Genomic DNA, 22,813 nt, shown 5'->3' with positions numbered 1-22,813 from the left:
CTTCTTATACTCACCTACGGGGCGGTCCGGTGTTATGTTTGGCGCTGGTCTTCATCCGGCACAGTCCGTCCCGTGGATGATGTGTTCTACATCATCCACACAACCTCCCTCATCACGCTTCTGTGCAGGAACACTTCTCTGCCGAGCACAAAGCAAAGTACTGCAACGGGCAGAAAGAAGTGCGATGCACAGGAGCACGATGGAAGACACCGTGTGGATGACATAGGACGCGTCATCGACTCAAAGAAAGAAGGACGGTGATAGAAGAGGAGAAGGCCCCGGATTAAGACTAGCAAAGCCCATTGTATGGGGCTAGGCAAGTCTTAAGGGCATACAAATAGTGGTTGTGCTTTATAAAATGCTGTATACAGTGGGGCAAAAAAGTATTTAGTCAGTCAGCAATAGTGCAAGTTCCACCACTTAAAAAGATGAGAGGCGTCTGTAATTTACATCATAGGTAGACCTCAACTATGGGAGACAAACTGAGAAAAAAAAATCCAGAAAATCACTGTCTGTTTTTTTAACATTTTATTTGCATATTATGGTGGAAAATAAGTATTTGGTCAGAAACAAAATTTCATCTCAATACTTTGTAATATATCCTTTGTTGGCAATGACAGAGGTCAAACGTTTTCTGTAAGTCTTCACAAGGTTGCCACACACTGTTGTTGGTATGTTGGCCCATTCCTCCATGCAGATCTCCTCTAGAGCAGTGATGTTTTTGGCTTTTCGCTTGGCAACACGGACTTTCAACTCCCTCCAAAGGTTTTCTATAGGGTTGAGATCTGGAGACTGGCTAGGCCACTCCAGGACCTTGAAATGCTTCTTACGAAGCCACTCCTTCGTTGCCCTTGCGGTGTGCTTTGGATCATTGTCATGTTGAAAGACCCAGCCACGTTTCATCTTCAATGCCCTTGCTGATGGAAGGAGGTTTGCACTCAAAATCTCACGATACATGGCCCCATTCATTCTTTCATGTACCCGGATCAGTCGTCCTGGCCCCTTTGCAGAGAAACAGCCCAAAGCATGATGTTTCCACCACCATGCTTTACAGTAGGTATGGTGTTTGATGGATGCAACTCAGTATTCTTTTTCCTCCAAACACGACAAGTTGTGTTTCTACCAAACAGTTCCAGTTTGGTTTCATCAGACCATAGAACATTCTCCCAAAACTCCTCTGGATCATCCAAATGCTCTCTAGCAAACTTCAGACGGGCCCGGACATGTACTGGCTTAAGCAGTGGGACACGTCTGGCACTGCAGGATCTGAGTCCATGGTGGCGTAGTGTGTTACTTATGGTAGGCCTTGTTACATTGGTCCCAGCTCTCTGCAGTTCATTCACTAGGTCCCCCCACGTGGTTCTGGGATTTTTGCTCACCGTTCTTGTGATCATTCTGACCCCACGGGGTGGGATTTTGCGTGGAGCCCCAGATCGAGGGAGATTATCAGTGGTCTTGTATGTCTTCCATTTTCTAATTATTGCTCCCACTGTTGATTTCTTCACTCCAAGCTGGTTGGCTATTGCAGATTCAGTCTTCCCAGCCTGGTGCAGGGCTACAATTTTGTTTCTGGTGTCCTTTGACAGCTCTTTGGTCTTCACCATAGTGGAGTTTGAAGTCATACTGTTTGAGGGTGTGCACAGGTGTCTTTTTATACTGATAACAAGTTTAAACAGGTGCCATTACTACAGGTAATGAGTGGAGGAAAGAGGAGACTCTTAAAGAAGAAGTTACAGGTCTGTGAGAGCCAGAAATCTTGATTGTTTGTTTCTGACCAAATACTTATTTTCCACCATAATATGCAAATAAAATGTTAAAAAAACAGACAGTGATTTTCTGGATTTTTTTTTCTCAGTTTGTCTCCCATAGTTGAGGTCTACCTATGATGTAAATTACAGACGCCGCTCATCTTTTTAAGTGGTGGAACTTGCACTATTGCTGACTGACTAAATACTTTTTTGCCCCACTGTATAAGGGTATACAGGCAGTGGGCCTACTATATATACACAGCATTCTAGAATGCTGTATATAAAGGCATATAGATAGTGGTCGTACTTTATGTGCACAGAAACAATGTTTGAATACCCTGTAGTAAGTGAACGGCTACAGTGAAAGAAAATAAAGGGTACTTAGTTAACATTTTTTTGGGGGCCTGAGAAAGGAGTCAGAAAAGAGCATCGGGGCGGACGCGCTGCTGTGAATGTCAGTGTCTATATCTAGCACGGCATAATTTTCATAACCAGCAGAGGGAAAGCTGACAGCTGATGTTAATATTCTGGAAAGGAGCCAATAACCATAAAGGTTCCCAGGCTATTAATATCAGCTCACAGCTGTTTGCTTAGCCTTTACTGGCTATTTTACAGTGGGACACAAAATATTGACATGGGGTCCCCCTATAAAAGCTGTAGGCTGATATTAACCCCTTCCCGACCCATGACGCCACGTAGGCGTCATGAAAGTCGGTGCCATTCCGACCCATGACGCCTATGCGGCGTCATGGAAAGATCGCGTCCCTGCAGATCGGGTGAAAGGGTTAACTCCCATTTCACCCGATCTGCAGGGACAGGGGGAGTGGTAGTTTAGCCCAGGGGGGGTGGCTTCACCCCCTCGTGGCTACGATCGCTCTGATTGGCTGTTGAAAGTGAAACTGCCAATCAGAGCGATTTGTAATATTTCACCCATTATAACGGGTGAAATATTACAATCCAGCCATGGCCGATGCTGAAATATCATCGGCCATGGCTGGAAATACTAGTGTGCCCCCACCCCACCCCTCCGATCGCCCCCCCACCCCCCCGATCTGGCCGGTACACTGCTCCGGCTCCCCTCCGTCCTGTGCTCCGCTCCCCCCCCGTGCTCGTGCCCGCTCCCCCCGTGCTCCAATCACCCCCCCGTGCTCCAATCACCCCCCCTGCACTCCGATCCACCCCCCCCCGTGCTCCGTTCCACCCCCCCGTGCTCCATTCCAGCCCCCCCGTGCTCCGTTCCACGCCCCCCGCGCTCCGTTCCACCCCTCCCGCGCTCCGATTCCCCCCCCCGTGCTCCGATCCCCCCCCCCGTGCTCCGATCCCCCCCCCGTGGTCCCCCCCCACCCTATCATACTTACCGATCCAGCCGTGGTCCCGTCCTTCTTCTCCCGGGCGCCGCCATCTTCCAAAATGGCGGGCGCATGCGCAGTGCGCCCGCCGAATCTGCCGGCCGGCAGATTCGTTCCAAAGTGCATTTTGATCACTGAGATATAATCTATCTCAGTGATCAAAATAAAAAAAATAATAAATGACCCCCCCCCTTTGTCACCCCCATAGGTAGGGACAATAAAAAAATAAAGAAATTTTTTTTTTTCCACTGTTAGAATAGGGTTAGGGGTAGGGGTAGGGTTAGGGTTAGGGGTAGGGTTAGGGTTAGGGGTAGGGTTAGGGTTAGGGGTAGGGTTAGGGGTAGGGGTAGGGTTAGGGGTAGGGTTAGGGTTAGGGCTAGGGTTAGGGTTAGGAATGTGCACACGTATTCTGGTCCTCTGCGGATTTTTCCGCTGCGGATTTGATAAATCCGCAGTGCTAAACCGCTGCGGATTTATGGCGGATTTACCACGTTTTTTTCTGCGCATTTCACTGCGGTTTTACAATTGCGATTTTCTATTGGAGCAGTTGTAAAACCGCTGTGGAATCCGCAGAAAGAAGCGACATGCTGCGGAATGTAAACCGCTGCGTTTCCGTGCAGTTTTTCCGCAGCATGTGTACAGCGATTTTTGTTTCCCATAGGTTTACATTGAACTGTAAACTCATGGGAAACTGCTGCGGATCTGCAGCGTTTTCCGCAGCGTGTGCACATACCTTTAGAATTAGGCTATGTGCACACGGTGCGGATTTGGCTGCGGATTCGCAGCAGTGTTCCATCAGGTTTACAGTACCATGTAAACATATGAAAAACCAAATCCGCTGTGCCCATGGTGCGGAAAATACCGCGCGGGAACGCTGCGTTGTATTTTCCGCAGCATGTCAATTCTTTGTGCGGATTCCGCAGCGTTTTACACCTGATCCTCAATAGGAATCCGCAGGTGAAATCCGCACAAAAAACACTGGAAATCCGCGGAAAATCCGCAGGTAAAACACAGTGCCTTTTACCTGCAGATTTTTCAAAAATGGTGCGGAAATATCTCACACGAATCCGCAACGTGGGCACATAGCCTTAGGGTTAGGGTTGGAATTAGGGTTGTGGTTATGGTTAGGGGTGTGTTGGGGTTAGGGTTGTGGTTAGGGGTGTGTTGCGGTTAGGGCTGTGATTAGGGTTATGGCTACAGTTGGGATTAGGGTTAGGGGTGTGTTGGGGTTAGTGTTGGAGGTAGAATTGAGGGGTTACCACTGTTTAGGCACATCAGGGGTCTCCAAACGCAACATGGCGCCACCATTGATTCCAGCCAATCTCGTATTCAAAAAGTCAAATGGTGCTCCCTCACTTCCGAGCCCTGACGTGTGCCCAAACAGTGGTTTACCCCCACATATGGGGTACCAGCATACTCAGGACAAACTGCGCAACAATTACTGGGGTCCAATTTCTCCTGTTACCCTTGTGAATCTAAAAAAATGCTTGCTAAAACATAATTTTTGAGGAAAGAAAAATGATTTTTTATTTTCACGGCTCTGCGTTGTAAACGTCTGTGAAGCACTTGGGGGTTCAAAGTGCTCACCACATATCTAGATAAGTTCCTTGGGGGGTCTAGTTTCTAAAATGGGGTCACTTGTGGGGGGTTTCTACTGTTTAGGCACACCAGGGGCTCTGCAAACGCAACGTGACACCCGCAGACCATTCCATCAAAGTCTGCATTTCAAAAGTCACTACTTCCCTTCTGAGCCCCGACGTGTGCCCAAACAGTGGTTTACCCCCACATATGGGGTATCAGCGTACTCAGGAGAAACTGGACAACAACTTTTGGGGTCCAATTTCTCCTGTAACCCTTGGGAAAATAAAAAATTCTGGGCTAAATAATTATTTTTGAGGAAAGAAAACGTATTTATTATTTTCACGGCTCTGCATTATAAACTTCTATGAAGCACTTGGGGGTTCAAAGTGCTCACCACACATCTAGATAAGTTCCTTTCAGGGTCTAGTTTCCAAAATGGGGTCACTTGTGGGGGGTTTCTACTGTTTAGGCACATCAGGGGCTCTGCAAACGCAACGTGACGCCCGCAGAGCATTCCATCAAAGTCTGCATTTCAAAACGTCACTACTTCAATTCCAAGCCCCGGCATGTGCCCAAACAGTAGTTTACCCCCACATATGGGGTATCACCGTACTCAGGAGAAACTGGACAACAAATATTGGGGTCAAATTTCTCCTGTTACCCTTGGGAAAATTAAAAAATTCTGGGCTAAATAATTATTTTTGAGGAAAGAAAACGTATTTATTATTTTCACGGCTCTGCATTATAAACTTCTATGAAGCACTTGGGGGTTCAAAGTGCTCACCACACATCTAGATAAGTTCCTTTGGGGGTCTAGTTTCCAAAATGGGGTCACTTGTGGGGGGTTTCTACTGTTAAGCCACATCAGGGGCTCTGCAAACGCAACGTGACGCCCACAGAGCATTCCATCAAAGTCTGCATTTCAAAACGTCACTACTTCACTTCCGAGCCCCGGCATGTGCCCAAACAGTGGTTTACCCCCACATATGGGGTATCAGCGTACTCAGGAGAAACTGGACAACAACTTTTGGGGTCAAATTTCTCCTGTTACCCTTGGGAAAATAAAAAATTGCAGGCTAAAAGATCATTTTTGAGAAAATATTTTTTTTTTTTATTTTCATGGCTCTGCGTTATAAACTTCTGTGAAGCACTTGGGGGTTCAAAGTCCTCACCACACATCTAGATTAGTTCCTTTGGGGGTCTAGTTTCTAAAATGGTGTAATTTCTGGGGGATCTCCAATGTTTAGGCACACAGGGGCTCTCCAAACGTGACATGGTGTCCGCTAATGATTGGAGCTAATTTTCCATTTAAAAAGCCAAATGGCGTGCCATCCCTTCCGAGCCCTGCCGTGCGCCCAAACAGTGGTTTACCCCCACATATGGGGTATCAGCGTACTCAGGACAAACTGGACAACAATATTTGGGGTCCAATTTCTCCTATTATCCTTGGCAAAATAGGAAATTCCAGGCTAAAAAATCATTTTTGAGGAAAGAAAAATTATTTTTTATTTTCATGGCTCTGCGTTATAAACTTCTGTGAAGCACCTGGGGGTTTAAAGTGCTCAATATGCATCTAGATAAGTTCCTTGGGGGGTCTAGTTTCCAAAATGGGGTCACTTGTGGGGGAGCTCCAATGTTTAGGCACACAGGGGCTCTCCAAACGCGACATGGTGTCCGCTAACAATTGGAGCTAATTTTCCATTCAAAAAGTCAAATGGCACGCCTTCTCTTCCGAGCCCTGCCGAGTGCCCAAACAGTGGTTTACCCCCACATATGAGGTATCGGCGTACTCGGGAGAAATTGCCCAACAAATTTTATGATCCATTTTATCCTACTGCCCATGTGAAAATGAGAAAATTGAGGCGAAAAGAATTTTTTTGTGAAAAAAAATTACTTTTTCATTTTTACAGATCAATTTGTGAAGCACCTGAGGGTTTAAAGTGCTCACTAGGCATCTAAATTAGTTCCTTGGGGGGTCTAGTTTCCAAAATGGGGTCACTTGTGGGGGAGCACCAATGTTTAGGCACACAGGAGCTATCCAAACGCGACATGGTGTCCGCTAACGATGGAAATAATTTTTCATTCAAAAAGTCAAATGGCGCTCCTTCCCTTCCGAGCCTTACCATGTGCCCAAACAGTGGTTTACCTCCACATGTGAGGTATTGGTGTACTCAGGAGAAATTGCCCAACACATTTTAGGATCCATTTTATCCTGTTGCCCATGTGAAAATGAAAAAATTGAGGCTAAAAGAATTTTTTTGTGAAAAAAAAGTACTTTTTCATTTTTACGGATCAATTTGTGAAGCACCTGGGGGTTCAAAGTGCTCACTATGCATCTAGATAAGTTCCTTGGGGCGTCTAGTTTCCAAAATGGGGTCACTTGTGGGGGAGCTCCAATTTTTAGGCACACGGGGGCTCTCCAAACGTGACATGGTGTCCGCTAAAGAGTGGAGCCAATTTTTGATTCAAAAAGTCAAATGGCGCTCCTTCCCTTCCAAGCCCTGCCGTGCGCCAAAACAGTGGTTTACCCCCACATATGAGGTATCAGCGTACTCAGGACAAATTGGACAACAACGTTCGTGGTTCAGTTTCTCCTTTTACCATTGGGAAAATAAAAAAATTGTTGCTAAAAGATAATTTTTGTGACTAAAAAGTTAAATGTTCATTTTTTCCTTCCATGTTGCTTCTGCTGCTGTGAAGCACCTGAAGGGTTAATAAACTTCTTGAATGTGGTTTTGAGTACCTTGAGGGGTGCAGTTTTTAGAATGGTGTCACTTTTGGGTATTTTCAGCCATATAGACCCCTCAAACTGACTTCAAATGTGAGGTGGTCCCTAAAAAAAATGGTTTTGTAAATTTCGTTGTAAAAATGACAAATCGCTGGTCGAATTTTAACCCTTATAACTTCCTAACAAAAAAAAATTTTGTTTCCAAAATTGTGCTGATGTAAAGTAAACATGTGGGAAATGTTATTTATTAACTATTTTGTGTCACATATCTCTCTGGTTTAACAGAATAAAAATTCAAAATGTGAAAATTGCGAAATTTTCAAAATTTTCGCCAAATTTCCGTGTTTATCACAAATAAATGCAGAATTTATTGACCTAAATTTACCACTAACATGAAGCCCAATATGTCACGAAAAAACAATCTCAGAACCGCTAGGATCCGTTGAAGCGTTCCTGAGTTATTACCTCATAAAGGGACACTGGTCAGAATTGCAAAAAACGGCAAGGTCTTTAAGGTCAAAATAGGCTGGGTCTTGAAGGGGTTAATAGTCTGTGAAGAGGCCATGGATATTGGCAGCCCCAGAGGCTAAAAACCATCAGCTCTCAGCCATCCCAGAAATGGCGCATCTTATAGATCTGCCAATTCTGGTACTTAGCCTCGCTCTTCCCACTTGCCCTGTAGCAGTGGGGCTCAGATTTGTGGGTTTGATGTCACCATTTTATTGTCAAGTAACATCAAGCCCACAGGTAAGTAATGGAGAGGCATCTATCAGACACCTCTCCATAAGTAAGCTGGCCTACTGTCACCTTACAATACAAAAGGTGACATTAACCCCTTATTACCCCATATGCCACCGCTACAGGGCAGTGAGAACAGAGGCTGAGTGCCAGAATTGGCGCATCTTACAGATGCACCTTTTCTGGGGTGGCAATAACCATGGTCCCTCTCTAGGCTATAATATCTGTCCTCAGTCACTGACTTTCCCTCTGTGGCACAGAAAATTGTGTGGGAGCCCACGCCAGTTTTTTCAGTGAAAACATTTTTATTAAATACATACAGGTCCCAAATTTTACACACACACATACTACTAACCGTATTAGTCACTGACCTATATAAATCTAACCGTTCTGCAATGGTTTACTGTATGTAAACCATGTCTCCTATCCTTCAATGATTTGACAGAAGCCGACAAATTAACTATTTGTAAATATTATAAGCTATCAGTGTGATTTTACTGTACACTGCACCTGAATTGCAAGCCTTTAAAAGGACACCATTGCGTATTTCTCGCAAGTCACACTGATGGCCCGTGTGGTATGAGTTTTTCTTGCATAAACAGACTTTCATTGGGGATTCTCGGCTGATATACGGTGCAAATCGCAGCATAGTGCAATTTCACTCGCACATATAATACGGCCGTGAAAAAAAAAAAAAAACATTGGTCCGAGTGCTATGCAATTTTTTTTTCTCGCATAGCACTCGTCCGTATTCCTCTCTAGTGTGACTCCGGCCTTAAAGGGAAAATCATTCAAAATTTGAAAATTTCAATTTTTTAAAATTTCTGATATTTTTACAAAATAAAGCAAAACATTAACCCAAGTTTATCATTAGCCCAAGTTTACCATTATCATAAAGTCTAATATGTCAGGAAAAAAAACAACCTCAAAATCAATGGAATATGTTGAAGCATTCCAGAGTTATTACTACATAAAGTGACACTGGTCAGATTTTAAAAAATTGGCCCCGTCACTGAGGGGTTAAATGCTTGTACAAGTGAACATTGTTTCAAAAGTGGTTTACCTGTCTAAGACTGGTTTCACACCAGCGTTCGGCAGCCTTCTTCCTCCGTTAAGCCCCTCCCACTGCTACACCTCTTCTTTCAGCTCCGCCTACATCTGCATGCATCCCCTATCTTTAACATTGGGTACACAGGCACGTGTCGTTTTGACGATGCACTGAACTGCGTCGAACGCAACATGTTGCATTTTGTTGCGGTCGGCGCAGCATTAAAACAACGCATGCAGAGGCATCCGCTTGGCCTGCGTACCCAATGTTAAAGATAGGGTATGCAGGACGCATGCAGATGCAGGACGCATGCAGACGTAGGCGGAACTGAAGAGGTGCGGCATTGGGCGGGGCTTAACGGAGGAAGAAGGCTGCCATCCGCAGCCCTGCCGAATGCTGGTGTTAAACCAGCCCAAGGCTGTTATTATAGCACCTTACGTGTTACGCTAGGTTCACATTGCGTTAGTGCAATCCGTTAAGCGCATAGCGCTAGCGGATTGCGCTAACGCAATGTTTCTAGAGGGTCGGCGTTCACCCTCCCCACTAGCGCAGATCCCTGATCTGCGGTAGCGAGGAACGGGCCTCAAAAGAACGGCACATCGCTAGCGCGTGCCGAAAATGGCATGCGCTAGTGCTGCGCTTCAGCTAAAAGTAACATTGCTGTCCATGGGTGCGCTAACGGACCCGTTGCACGGCGTTAATTTCGACATTTTCACCGTGCAACGCAGTCCGTTAGCGTTAACCCATTAACGCAATGTGAACCTAGCTTTACACAGATACATCATGGGCTTGTCCTGCCCTACGCATGAAATGAAAGACAAATACAATGTGGAGACTTAATCAGAGCAATGTTTTATTTACATTCAGAACTGGTTTAAGAGGTAAACAATTACCATTTCTCACAGAAATCTCAGACTTTTACTTATAGAAATACTGGATAAATATCATTTTAACAATAGATATAGAAATATTTCTAATTTTATAAAACTGCCTTTTTTGCATAGAAAAACTTTATGCCTTTCCTTGTTTCATTTTATGCATTTCTAAAGTATTGTAAAAATGTAATATGCTGTTGGTGCATGCGGGCAGGACTGTCGGTAGGGTATGCGGCTCTGATGCCCCCCCCCCCCCCCCCTCAGGCCTGCCTCCGGTGTCTGAGGTTTCGGTGTCCCGGGCCAGAGATCATAATAACGGCCTTGAATTGTGAAGGACACGGCAGCCGATCCTGAGAAACATCCAAGGTGGGAATGCCCCATCATGTCGAAGAGAGTCTGCTAGATCCAGGCCTAGCAGACCAGTACTGGTGGGTTCATGGATGCCAGGAGGGAGCTGGCCTAAAGGAAGGTCTCGTCTTTTCCTGGCGGGTCAGGAAGTTGTCCCGTCGTTTTTTTTTTTTTTGGACAGAACATTTCCAAAACAACCAAATTTGAACAGATCTCTTGGGAGGCAGACTTTAGTCCTCTGTTGCAGAAGCGAAGTACTCTTAAACTGATAGGCGCAGAGTAGGACGCACTAGAAAGTTGGCGTGCATGATTGTTCAGGGCGCTGGCGGTGTGGACCGGCCACCAGAGAAGGCCTAGACCAAAGCCTGGATATTTTAAGAGCAAGGTCACAGGAGCCTCTGGAAAACGTGGAGGCTGCATGAATAGGAAGGTTTCCTCAGGAGACGTCCACATTGCTCAGGGGAAAACTAGGACATATTTGTCCTGTGTTTTTTTTTTTTTTTTTTTAAAGTAGCCCCCTTACTGCCTCGTAGGATATACCAGTCCTTAAGATCACAAATCCTTTTTCGCAGAGCGATGATGAAGACGGGCATGGAATAACCTGGACGCAGAGAGGCGAGAGGGTAGGGCGATTCGTGGCATGAACGGTCCTCCGGGGAACCCCAAACACTCTTGATGTGTTAGGGCCTTGCCTCGTAGACCACAGATGATATGGTAGTGACAATTCTAGGTGGGAGATTAGAGTGACAATTCCACTGTCGCCCTCAAAAGCCATATCTGGGAAGAAAAAAAAAAATTAAAAAGAAAAATCGTTAATAAAAAAACCTCCCAAAACCTAAGGCCTAAACTGGGCTGGGCGGTCCAGACCCATGTCTTCCTCCTACTGACATTAAGTTAAAACAGATTAGCTTCGTGCTAGTTGGTGGTGTACCCTCCTCTACAGGAAATACCTAAAAAAAATTTTTGCATAGCATAAGCAGCATACACCCATTTTTTTTTTTGTGTACCCCAATGAAGCATTAGCTCCCCCACATCAACCAGAAGGCCACACAGCATAACCTCACTCCTCCAGTCAGAAACCTCCACCTCACATTAACCAGCGGACCCCACAGGATAAACCCAAAGCCCACCAGACATTCCCTCCCACAAGCGTAAATCCCCATATGACGCCCCCTGCCCCCAACCATAAATCCCATCAGACACCCCCCCAATCGGATGCCACCCCAGCTTAACCCCCCAGCATAAACCCCCATCGGACGTCCACCCCTCCTCCAAGCATTACTCCCATCGCACACCACGCCCACCCAATAATAAACCCCCACCGGACGGCCAAACCCCCACAGGATGTGGACCCCCCCATCCAGCACACACCCCCATCAGACGCGGACACCCCACCCAGCACAAACCCCCCATCGGACGTCCACCCCCGACCCAGCCTAAACTCTTATCGGACGTCCACTCCACCCAGCCTAAGCCCTCATCAGCCCCCCAAACCCAACCCATAAGCAGGTCGCCCCCCAATAAAGGGGATCCCTCCGTAAGCGGCAGGTCGCCTCCCCACGTCCCACCACAGGCAGGTCGCCTCCCCACGTCCCACCACAGGCAGGTCGCCTCCCCACGTCCCACCACAGGGGTCCCCCAATAGCCTGCAGCAGGTCTCCCCCCACATCCCACAAGCAGATAGTCCTCAAATCCCACAACAGGGGTCCCCCACTAAAAGGGGTCCACCCCGTAAGCAGGTCACCTCCAAACCCCACCACAGGGGTCCCCCCCAACAGCCAGCAGGTGCCCCCCAAAATCCAACCACAGGGGTCCCCCACAATAGTCAGCAGCAGCAGGTGCCCCCCAAAATCCCACCACAGGGGTCCCACCACAATAGCCAGCAGCAGCAGGTGCCCCCCACAACAGCCAGCAGCAGTAGGTGCCCCCCCAAATCTCACCACAGGGGTCCCCCCACAACATCCCACCACAGGGGTCCCCCACAACATCCAGCAGCAGCGGTGCCCCCCCAAAAAGCCCACGACGGGGGTCCCCCACAACAGCCAGCAGCAGCGGTGCCCCCCCAAGAGCCCACCACGGGGATCCCCCACAACAGCAGCGGTGCCCCCCCACAAAGCCCACCACGGGGGTCCCCCACAGCAGCAGCGGTGCCCCCCCCACAAAGCCCACCACGGGGGTCCCCCACAGCAGCAGCGGTGCCCCCCCCACAAAGCCCACCACGGGGGTCCCCCACAGCAGCAGCGGTGCCCCCCCACAAAGCCCACCACGGGGGTCCCCCACAGCAGCAGCGGTGCCCCCCCCACAAAGCCCACCACGGGGGTCCCCCACAGCAGCAGCGGTGCCCCCCACCACCACGGGGGTCCCCCACAACAGCCGGCAGCAGCGGTGCCCCCCCACAAAGCCCACCACAGGGGTCCCCCACAGCAGCAGCGGTGCCCCCCCCACAAAGCCCACCACGGGGGTCCCCCACAGCAGCAGCGGTGCCCCCCCCACAAAGCCCACCACGGGGGTCCCCCACAGCAGCAGCGGCGCCCCCCACCACCACGGGGGTCCCCCACAACAGCCGGCAGCAGCGGTGCCCCCCCACAAAGCCCACCACAGGGGTCCCCCACAGCAGCAGCGGTGCCCCCCCCACAAAGCCCACCACGGGGGTCCCCCACAGCAGCAGCGGTGCCCTCCCCACAACCCCACCACGGGGGTCCCCCACAGCAGCAGCGGTGCCCCCCACCACCACGGGGGTCCCCCACAACAGCCGGCAGCAGCGGTGCCCCCCCACAAAGCCCACCACAGGGGTCCCCCACAGCAGCAGTGGTGCCCCCCCCACAAAGCCCACCACGGGGGTCCCCCACAGCAGCAGCGGTGCCCCCCCCACAAAGCCCACCACGGGGGTCCCCCACAGCAGCAGCGGCGCCCCCCCCACAAAGCCCACCACGGGGGTCCCCCACAGCAGCAGCGGTGCCCCCCACACAGACAAGCAGGTCGCCCACCACAGAGCCTCCCCCCAATAGCGAGCAGCAAGTAGCAATTTTTCACCCTGAAACCACTGACCTCCATGTGCCATGGCGTCCACAAGCTAGAATCATGCTGCTTTGCTTTGCCGCCTTCATGATGTGACTGAAAACACGCCCCTTCCCAATAGGACACGCCCCCCGGAAATGACGTCACACCTGGAAGGAGCCCATACACTCTAGCATTTACCCTGCGCTCAGGCGGGGGAGGACGCAGAAAGCCACCGACCCCCGAGGCTGCACCATCCAAACCTGCATGGCCGTCCTCTCCTGTACCCCGTACCCACCACTGTACCCTCCGCAGGGCTGGAAGTTCCAAAGATTTATTTTCAGTTTTTTTTTACGTTTTACATTTTATTTATGTTCCGTGAATATTGGGGGAGTTGACCCCAGAGCCCTCAACACACAGTATGATGGACCCCACAACCCCCCACACATACAGTATGATGGACCCCACAACCCCCCACACATACAGTATGATGGACCCCACAACCCCCCACACATACAGTATGATGGACCCCACAACCCCCCACACATACAGTATGATGGACCCCACAACCCCCCACACATACAGTATGATGGACCCCACAACCCCCCACACATACAGTATGATGGACCCCACAGCCCCCTCACACATACAGTATGATGGACCCCACAGCCCCCCACACATACAGTATGATGGACCCCACAGCCCCCCACACATACAGTATGATGGACCCCACAACCCCCCACACATACAGTATGATGGACCCCACATCCCCCCACACATACAGTATGATGGACCCTACAGCCCCCCACACATACAGTATGATGGACCCCACAGCCCCCCACACATACAGTATGATGGACCCCACAGCCCCCCACACATACAGTATGATGGACCCCACAGCCCCCCACACATACAGTATGATGGACCCCACAGCCCCCCCACACATACAGTATGATGGACCCCACAGACCCACACACATACAGTATGATGGACCCCACAGACCCACACACATACAGTATGATGGACCCCACAGCCCCCCACACATACAGTATGATGGACCCCACAGCCCCCCACACATACAGTATGATGGACCCCACAGCCCCCTCACACATACAGTATGATGGACCCCACAGCCCCCTCACACATACAGTATGATGGACCCCACAGCCCCCCACACATACAGTATAATGGACCCCACAGCCCCCCCACACACAGTATGATGGACCCCACAGCCCCCCGCACATACAGTATGATGGACCCCGCAGCCCCCCACACATACAGTATGATGGACCCCACAGCCCCCCACACATACAGTATGATGATCCCCACAGCCCCCCACACATACAGTATGATGGTCCCCACAGCCCCCCACACATACAGTATGATGAACCCCACAGCCCCCCCACACATACAGTATGATGGTCCCCACAGCCCCCCACACATACAGTATGATGATCCCCACAGCCCCCCACACATACAGTATGATGATCCCCACAGCCCCCCACACATACAGTATGATGGACCCTACAGCCCCCCACACATACAGTATGATGATCCCCACAGCCCCCCACACATACAGTATGATGGTCCCCACAGCCCCCCACACATACAGTATGATGATCCCCACAGCCCCCCACACATACAGTATGATGATCCCCACAGCCCCCCACACATACAGTATGATGGACCCCACAAACCCCCACACATACAGTATGATGGACCCCACAACCCCCCCACACATACAGTATGATGGACCCCACAACTCCCCTCCCACAGTATGATGGAGCCCACAGCCCCCCCACACATACAGTATGATGGACCCCACAACCCCCCACACATACAATATGATGGACCCCACAACTCCCCACACATACAGTATGATGGACCCCACAACTCCCCACACATACAGTATGATGGACCCCACAACTCCCCACACATACAGTATGATGGACCCCACAGCCCCCCACACATACAGTATGATGAACCCCACAGCCCCCCACACATACAGTATAATGGACCCCACAGCCCCCCCACACATACAGTATGATGGACCCCACAGCCCCCTCACACATACAGTATGATGGACCCCACAACCCCCCACACATACAGTATAATGGACCCCACAGCCCCCCACACTTACAGTATGATGGACTCCACAGCCCCCCACACATACAGTATGATGGACCCCGCAGCCCCCCACACATACAGTATCATGATCCCCACAGCCCCCCACACATACAGTATGATGGTCCCTACAGCCCCCCACACATACAAAATGATGATCCCCACAGCCCCCCACACATACAGTATGATGATCCCCACAGCCCCCCACACATACAGTATGATGGTCCCCACAGCCCCCCACACATACAGTATGATGATCCCCACAGCCCCCCACACATACAGTATGATGGACCCCACAGCCCCCCACACATACAGTATGATGATCCCCACAGCCCCCCACACATACAGTATGATGGTCCCTACAGCCCCCCACACATACAGTATGATGATCCCCACAGCCCCCCACACATACAGTATGATGGTCCCCACAGCCCCCCACACATACAGTATGATGATCCCCACAGCCCCCCACACATACAGTATGATGGACCCCACAGCCCCCCACACATACAGTATGATGATCCCCACAGCCCCCCACACATACAGTATGATGGTCCCCACAGCCCCCCACACATACAGTATGATGATCCCCACATCCCCCCACACATACAGTATGATGGTCCCCACAGCCCCCCACACATACAGTATGATGGTCCCCAGAGCCCCCACACATACAGTATGATGGACCCCACAGCCCCCCCACACATACAGTATGATGGACCCCACAGCACCCCACACATACAGTATGATGATCCTCACAGCCCCCCACACATACACTGTGTTCCAAATTATGCAAATAATATTTCCTCATATTTTCTCTAAATTACCTATCTGAATTGCAGTCATTGTTATTTTCCAGTCATCTACTATTCTAGTATAATTGCAATGTTTTGGAACAAACTGCCTATGAAAACAGTATCTTTTTAAAACAAACACTCAAAATGCATGTTCCAAATTATTATGCACAGCAGAGTTTTCAACCTTTTTTATTTAATTTTGAACAAAAAAATGGTCACTTGTGAAGTTATAAGCATTATATAGGCTATATATAGGTTATAGGCTCTAAAAGTGAACCTGGAAATTATAGGCCAGTAAGTCTAACCTCTATTGTTGGTAAAATATTTGAAGGGTTTCTGAGGGATGTTATTCTGGATTATCTCAATGAGAATAACTGTTTAACTCCATATCAGCATGGGTTTATGAGAAATCGCTCCTGTCAAACCAATCTAATCAGTTTTTATGAAGAGGTAAGCTATAGACTGGACCACGGTGAGTCATTGGACGTGGTATATCTCGATTTTTCCAAAGCGTTTGATACCGTGCCGCACAAGAGGTTGGTACACAAAATGAGAATGCTTGGTCTGGGGGAAAATGTGTGTAAATGGGTTAGTAACTGGCTTAGTGATAGAAAGCAGAGGGTGGTTATAAATGGTATAGTCTCTAACTGGGTCGCTGTGACCAGTGGGGTACCGCAGGGGTCAGTATTGGGACCTGTTCTCTTCAACATATTCATTAATGATCTGGTAGAAGGTTTACACAGTAAAATATCGATATTTGCAGATGATACAAAACTATGTAAAGCAGTTAATACAAGAGAAGATAGTATTCTGCTACAGATGGATCTGGATAAGTTGGAAACTTGGGCTGAAAGGTGGCAGATGAGGTTTAACAATGATAAATGTAAGGTTATACACATGGGAAGAGGGAATCAATATCACCATTACACACTGAACGGGAAACCACTGGGTAAATCTGACAGGGAGAAGGACTTGGGGATCCTAGTTAATGATAAACTTACCTGGAGCAGCCAGTGCCAGGCAGCAGCTGCCAAGGCAAACAGGATCATGGGGTGCATTAAAAGAGGTCTGGATACACATGATGAGAGCATTATACTGCCTCTGTACAAATCCCTAGTTAGACCGCACATGGAGTACTGTGTCCAGTTTTGGGCACCGGTGCTCAGGAAGGATATAATGGAACTAGAGAGAGTACAAAGGAGGGCAACAAAATTAATAAAGGGGATGGGAGAACTACAATACCCAGATAGATTAGCGAAATTAGGATTATTTAGTCTAGAAAAAAGACGACTGATGGGCGATCTAATAACCATGTATAAGTATATAAGGGGACAATACAAATATCTCGCTGAGGATCTGTTTATACCAAGGAAGGTGACGGGCACAAGGGGGCATTCTTTGCGTCTGGAGGAGAGAAGGTTTTTCCACCAACATAGAAGAGGATTCTTTACTGTTAGGGCAGTGAGAATCTGGAATTGCTTGCCTGAGGAGGTGGTGATGGCGAACTCAGTCGAGGGGTTCAAGAGAGGCCTGGATGTCTTCCTGGAGCAGAACAATATTGTATCATACAATTATTAGGTTCTGTAGAAGGACGTAGATCTGGGTATTTATTATGATGGAATATAGGCTGAACTGGATGGACAAATGTCTTTTTTCGGCCTTACTAACTATGTTACTATGTTACTATGTTATCAGCTTATTACAAAATGAAATCAAACAGTTTTCAAGTGAAATCTTTATTCTAGGTGATGTTACATTTGCACATAGGACCCCTTGTTCGAAAGAAGCTTCTGAACTCTCTCGTCCATTGAATTTGTCAGTTTTTGGATGGTTTCTGCTTCGATTGTTTTGCCTGTGGACAGAATACCCTCCCAGAGCTGTTGCTTAGATGTGAACTGCCTCCCGCCATCATAGACATTCCTATTGATGATGCTCCAGAGGTTCTCAATGGGGTTGAGGTCAGGGGAAGATGGTGGCCACACCATAAGTTTGTCCTCTTTATGCCCATAGCAGCCAGAGATGTGTTTTTTGCAGCATGAGACGGTGCATTATCATGCATGAAAATGTTCTTGCTGCGGAAAGCACGGTTCTTCCTCTTGAACCATGGCAAGAAGTGTTGTTCTAGAAACTCCACATAGATTATGGAGTTCATCTTTACCCCTTCAGGGATCATAAAGGGGCCGACAATCTCTCTCCCCATGATTCCAGCCCAAACATTACTCCACCTCCTCCTTGTTGGTGCCTTAGCCGTGTTTTCATGGGGTGTCCATCAACCAGCCATCCTCCACTCCATCCATCTGGACCATCGAGCGTTGCACGGCACTCATCGGTGAACAAAACAGTTTGGCAGTCAGTCTTCATGTATCGTTTGGCCCACTGGAGCCGCTTCTGCTTGTGTGCAGTGGATAGAGGTGGTCGACAGGATGGCTTACGCACAGCTGCAAACCTCTGAAGGACCCTGCATCTTGTTGTTCTTGGGACGTTGGAGGCACCAGCAGCTTCAAAAACTTGTCTGCTGCTATGACAAGGCATTTTTGCAGATGCTCTTTTAACCTTACGCAATTGCCTGTTGGAAAGAGTCCTCAATTTTTCCTTATGAGCACGCACACGTGTGTGCTGGGAATCAGCTACATACTTCTTGATTGTGCGATGATCACGATGAAGTGTCTTGGCAATGTTGATTGTAGTCATGCCTTGACCCAAATACTCCACAATTTGTTGCTTGTCAGCAGCCGACACATCGTTTTTCTTTCCCATTTTGGCCAAAAATGTAGGCTGCTTAATAATGTGGAACAGCCTTCTTAAGTAGTCTTGCCTTTATTTGGACACACCTGCCAAACTAATTTGCACAGGTATCTGCAATTGCTTTCAGTGATATAAAGAGCCCTGACACACATCACCATCAATGAGTTTAAATGACAAACAAAAAAATTCTAACCTTATCACTCCTAAACTCTTTGTGCATAATAATTTGGAACACAGTGTACAGTATGATGATCCCCACAGCCCCCCACACATACAGTATGATGGTCCCCACAGCCCCCCACACATACAGTATGATGGACCCCACGGCCCCCCACACATACAGTATGATGGACTCCACAACCCTTCCACACACAGTATGATGGACCCCACAACCCTCCCACACACAGTATGATGGACCCCACAACCCTTCCACACACAGTATGATGGACCCCACAACCCTCCCACACACAGTATGATGGACCCCACAACCCTCCCACACACAGTATGATGGACCCCACAACGCTCGCACACAAACAGCATGATGGTTCCCATAACACTGCCACACATACAGTATGATGATTCCCACAGCCCCCCACACAAAGTAGGGTACCCCCAACACAATATGATGCGCTCACAGTTCCCCGCGCAGTATGATGGCCTTCCATAGCCGCCCCCATATAATATAGTGGCCCCCGCACAGTATGATGTTCCAAAATAGCCGCCCACAAAAGTGAATACCAATTTTAAAAAAAATCCTACTCACCCCTCAGTTGTGTGGTAGGTGGGGATGAGCATCGGGCATCCTGTGTGCCTGAGGCCTCCGGTCACCGCTTTTTCCTTTTCAGATGTTCCTTCCCTGGCCATCTCACTGTGCTGGCTCCCACCTCTCCTGCCCTGCGCACACACAGTGTTCCAAGCCAGCAGCCTCGGATCTGGTCGGCGACGTCCTCTAGGTCCCTTTGATCCTATATGGCCGCCTTTTCAGCGAGTGTGTGTGGTTGTGGCTGTGGCATGTACAGATACCACAGCCTCTAGCTGGCTAGCTGAGCCTTGTAGTTCTCCACTAATCTGGGGGCCGGTTCCCCCACTGCGCCATGGTCCTTCCACCCGACTACAGTCAGCGTGGATATGGGCCCCACTGGTGGATTCCTCACTACCCGTGCCCCTAGGACCCCTACTCTCTCTTCTTTCTGTCAGGAGCTTCTCTCTATCTTCCTTATTCTCTCTCTCTCTGTCCTCTGGTGCTGGGACGAGCTCCTCCCTGCTCATGTCCCCAGCTCCAACTCTCTCTCACATCTGCTCTGCTCCACTCCTTCTCACAGACTGACTAACTTTCTAGACCTTTCCTGACTCCCCCTACTGTTTCCATGACAACCCTTCTAACTGTCACTCTCTCCACTTCCTCCACCCACACCCTCTACCTAGCTCCTCCCGGGCCCTGAGAGGTCTGGTGTTGGATGTACGTGGCTGGGTTCTGGGTAGTGCCCGCCTCCTTACCCAAGAGCGGAGCACCACACCTCGTCCAAAGTGCAGTACCTCTGTAGCGACTGGACCTCAGGGGCGCCACACATAGATGGCTGTGCCATTTGATGATTACTGTACCCTCCAACTTACATGCTGCTGTGCTTTTACATCATCGCCATGTCCATACACTAATAAATGGATGTACTCTGCATTAAGTCCTTTTGTCCTACACAAGACTGTGATGTCTAAGGTTATTATGTCCTTCTGATCTATTCATGGTGTTGCTTTCCTACAATGACTATGACCTCCATATGCACTATATGGATAAAAGTATCAGGACACCCACACATTACTCCTATAAGAGCTTTTATGACCTCCTATTCTAAATCCATAGATATTTATATGAAGTTGGTGCCTTTGAGGCTTTAGTTGCTTCCATTCTTCTGGGAAGACTTTACACAAGATATTGGAGGAGTCTGTGGGAAATTTCGCTCATTCATCCGGAAGCACATTTGTCAGGTCAGATGCTGATTTTGGATGAGAGGGCCATTGTTTCATCTAGTGCTTTACACCACTCCATCCTACACTTAGCACTGTGCTTGGTGATGTAAGGCTACATGCAGCTGCATGGCCATGAAGCTCCTGGTGGGGGCTTAGTGTTTGATGTTAATTCCAGAGGGGGTCAGTTATGGAGTCAGTAGAGCGATGGTGACTTTTCTCCCCTCTGCTCCTCAGCACTCAGTGACCCCACATTGTAAAGTTATGGGGTCTACACTTCATGGCTGAGTTACTGCGGTTCCTTTCCATCTAAATAATATCACTCACAGGTGATGGGGTAAGATGTAGGAGGGAAGAAATGTCATGATCTGAGTTGTTACACCAGTTACCTCTATTACAGGACTGCGCTGGTATCGGTGAGATCTTTACCATCAGCCATTTTGTCATGTTAGTAGAGGCAGTCAGCATGGCGGGGGGGCCGAAGAATTTAATACGTAATTCATCCATACTAATTTACCGACAGTTCTACTAAATTGGAAAATGTCGCCCACACATTTTTTTTCAATTGGTATTAAAAATGGCACACCTAGAGAAAGCTGAATGTTACTGAATATTCATTAAAAATCTCTATAAATAAATAAAATTCACATTGAATTGTTGATATTGTTCTTTCATTAAAATATAAATCTAATATAATTTGATCTGATATTGTTGACCTGTATTTAATATTGTTTTTCTGATCCCTGTGTACTGGAGATACATTCCGTATTAATTTAGGCAGTACCCAGCCACATCCACTATAGAGATGGCCGAACGAGCGCTCCTGTGCATGGGAATGTCCGCTGAGATGGCTGCCGGCCGGATGACAGCAATCTAATGTGTATGAGGGTTGTTACGTCACCAGAATCTAAGAATGCCAGGCATCAGAAGGAGTGGTGTAAAGCCCGCTGTCCCTGGACGCTGCATCATTGTCAATGTTTTTATGGAGTGACGAATCACGCTTCCATATCTGGAACCAATAGAGCTGGATAAGCAGAACGGAAGATGGATCAGAAGAGCTGTAAGTGATGAATGCAGCAGAGCCAAATGTGCTGACAACACAGGAACAGCAGACTTGTGTAGACAATCTGGTACCTTGTTGCAGGAGTCTGATGGTACCTAGGAATAGCAGACTTGGGTAGACAATCTGGCACCTTGTTGCAAGAGTCTAGTGGCACACAGGAACAGCAGAGTTGTGTAGGATATCTGGCTCTTTGTTTCTGAATTGCAGTAGCATACAGGAGTAACAATGATGAGAAGGTTAGCGGGTGCCTTTAATCAGTAGAGTTGAGAATGTGGACAGCACCAGGAATAGCAGAACTGAGTTGATTGGTGGATAGTAGTCAGAAGCAGCTGAATATAATCAGACACGAGGCTGGTGCAACGTCAGGTGAAAAGTGTGTCCTGGCTCCCGGAAAGCTTGTGGTAGTGTGTACTACTACATGAGTACTCAGGTAAAGCATAACGAAATGAGCCCCCCTAAAAGGCCCAGAAGGAGATGCTGGGTTAAAATAGTAACCTGGTGCAGACTAACACAGAGTCATAGGTGAAGGTAGAAATAGTGTCCAGCGATGGAACCAGGACAGGTAATGCCCAGAGAAGGTTCGAGCCTGGACAGGTAATGCCCATAGAAGGTTCGGGCCAGGAGAGCTAATGCTCAGAGAACGTTCGAGCCAGGACAGGTAATGCCTAGAGAACGTTAGAGTCAGGACAGGCCCAGAAAACGTTTGAGCC

The 22,813-nt window shown here is 48.6% G+C and overlaps 1 long non-coding RNA gene across 1 annotated transcript; it reads right to left on the bottom strand.

The window, feature by feature from the left end:
- Nucleotides 1-10,023: 10,023 nt before the first annotated feature.
- Nucleotides 10,024-13,617, bottom strand: LOC138676971 (uncharacterized). Its single transcript, XR_011320850.1, has 2 exons — nt 13,464-13,617; nt 10,024-11,192 (listed from the first exon to the last, which is right to left on the bottom strand). It is a non-coding gene; the product is annotated as an uncharacterized lncRNA (long non-coding RNA).
- Between the last annotated feature and the right edge of the window lie 9,196 nt (nt 13,618-22,813).

The sequence above is a fragment of the Ranitomeya imitator genome, chromosome 4 (genome assembly GCF_032444005.1).
Source record: "Ranitomeya imitator isolate aRanImi1 chromosome 4, aRanImi1.pri, whole genome shotgun sequence".
Taxonomy (NCBI): Eukaryota; Metazoa; Chordata; class Amphibia; order Anura; family Dendrobatidae; genus Ranitomeya; species Ranitomeya imitator.
This window is presented reverse-complemented; position numbering and strand designations above follow the sequence as displayed.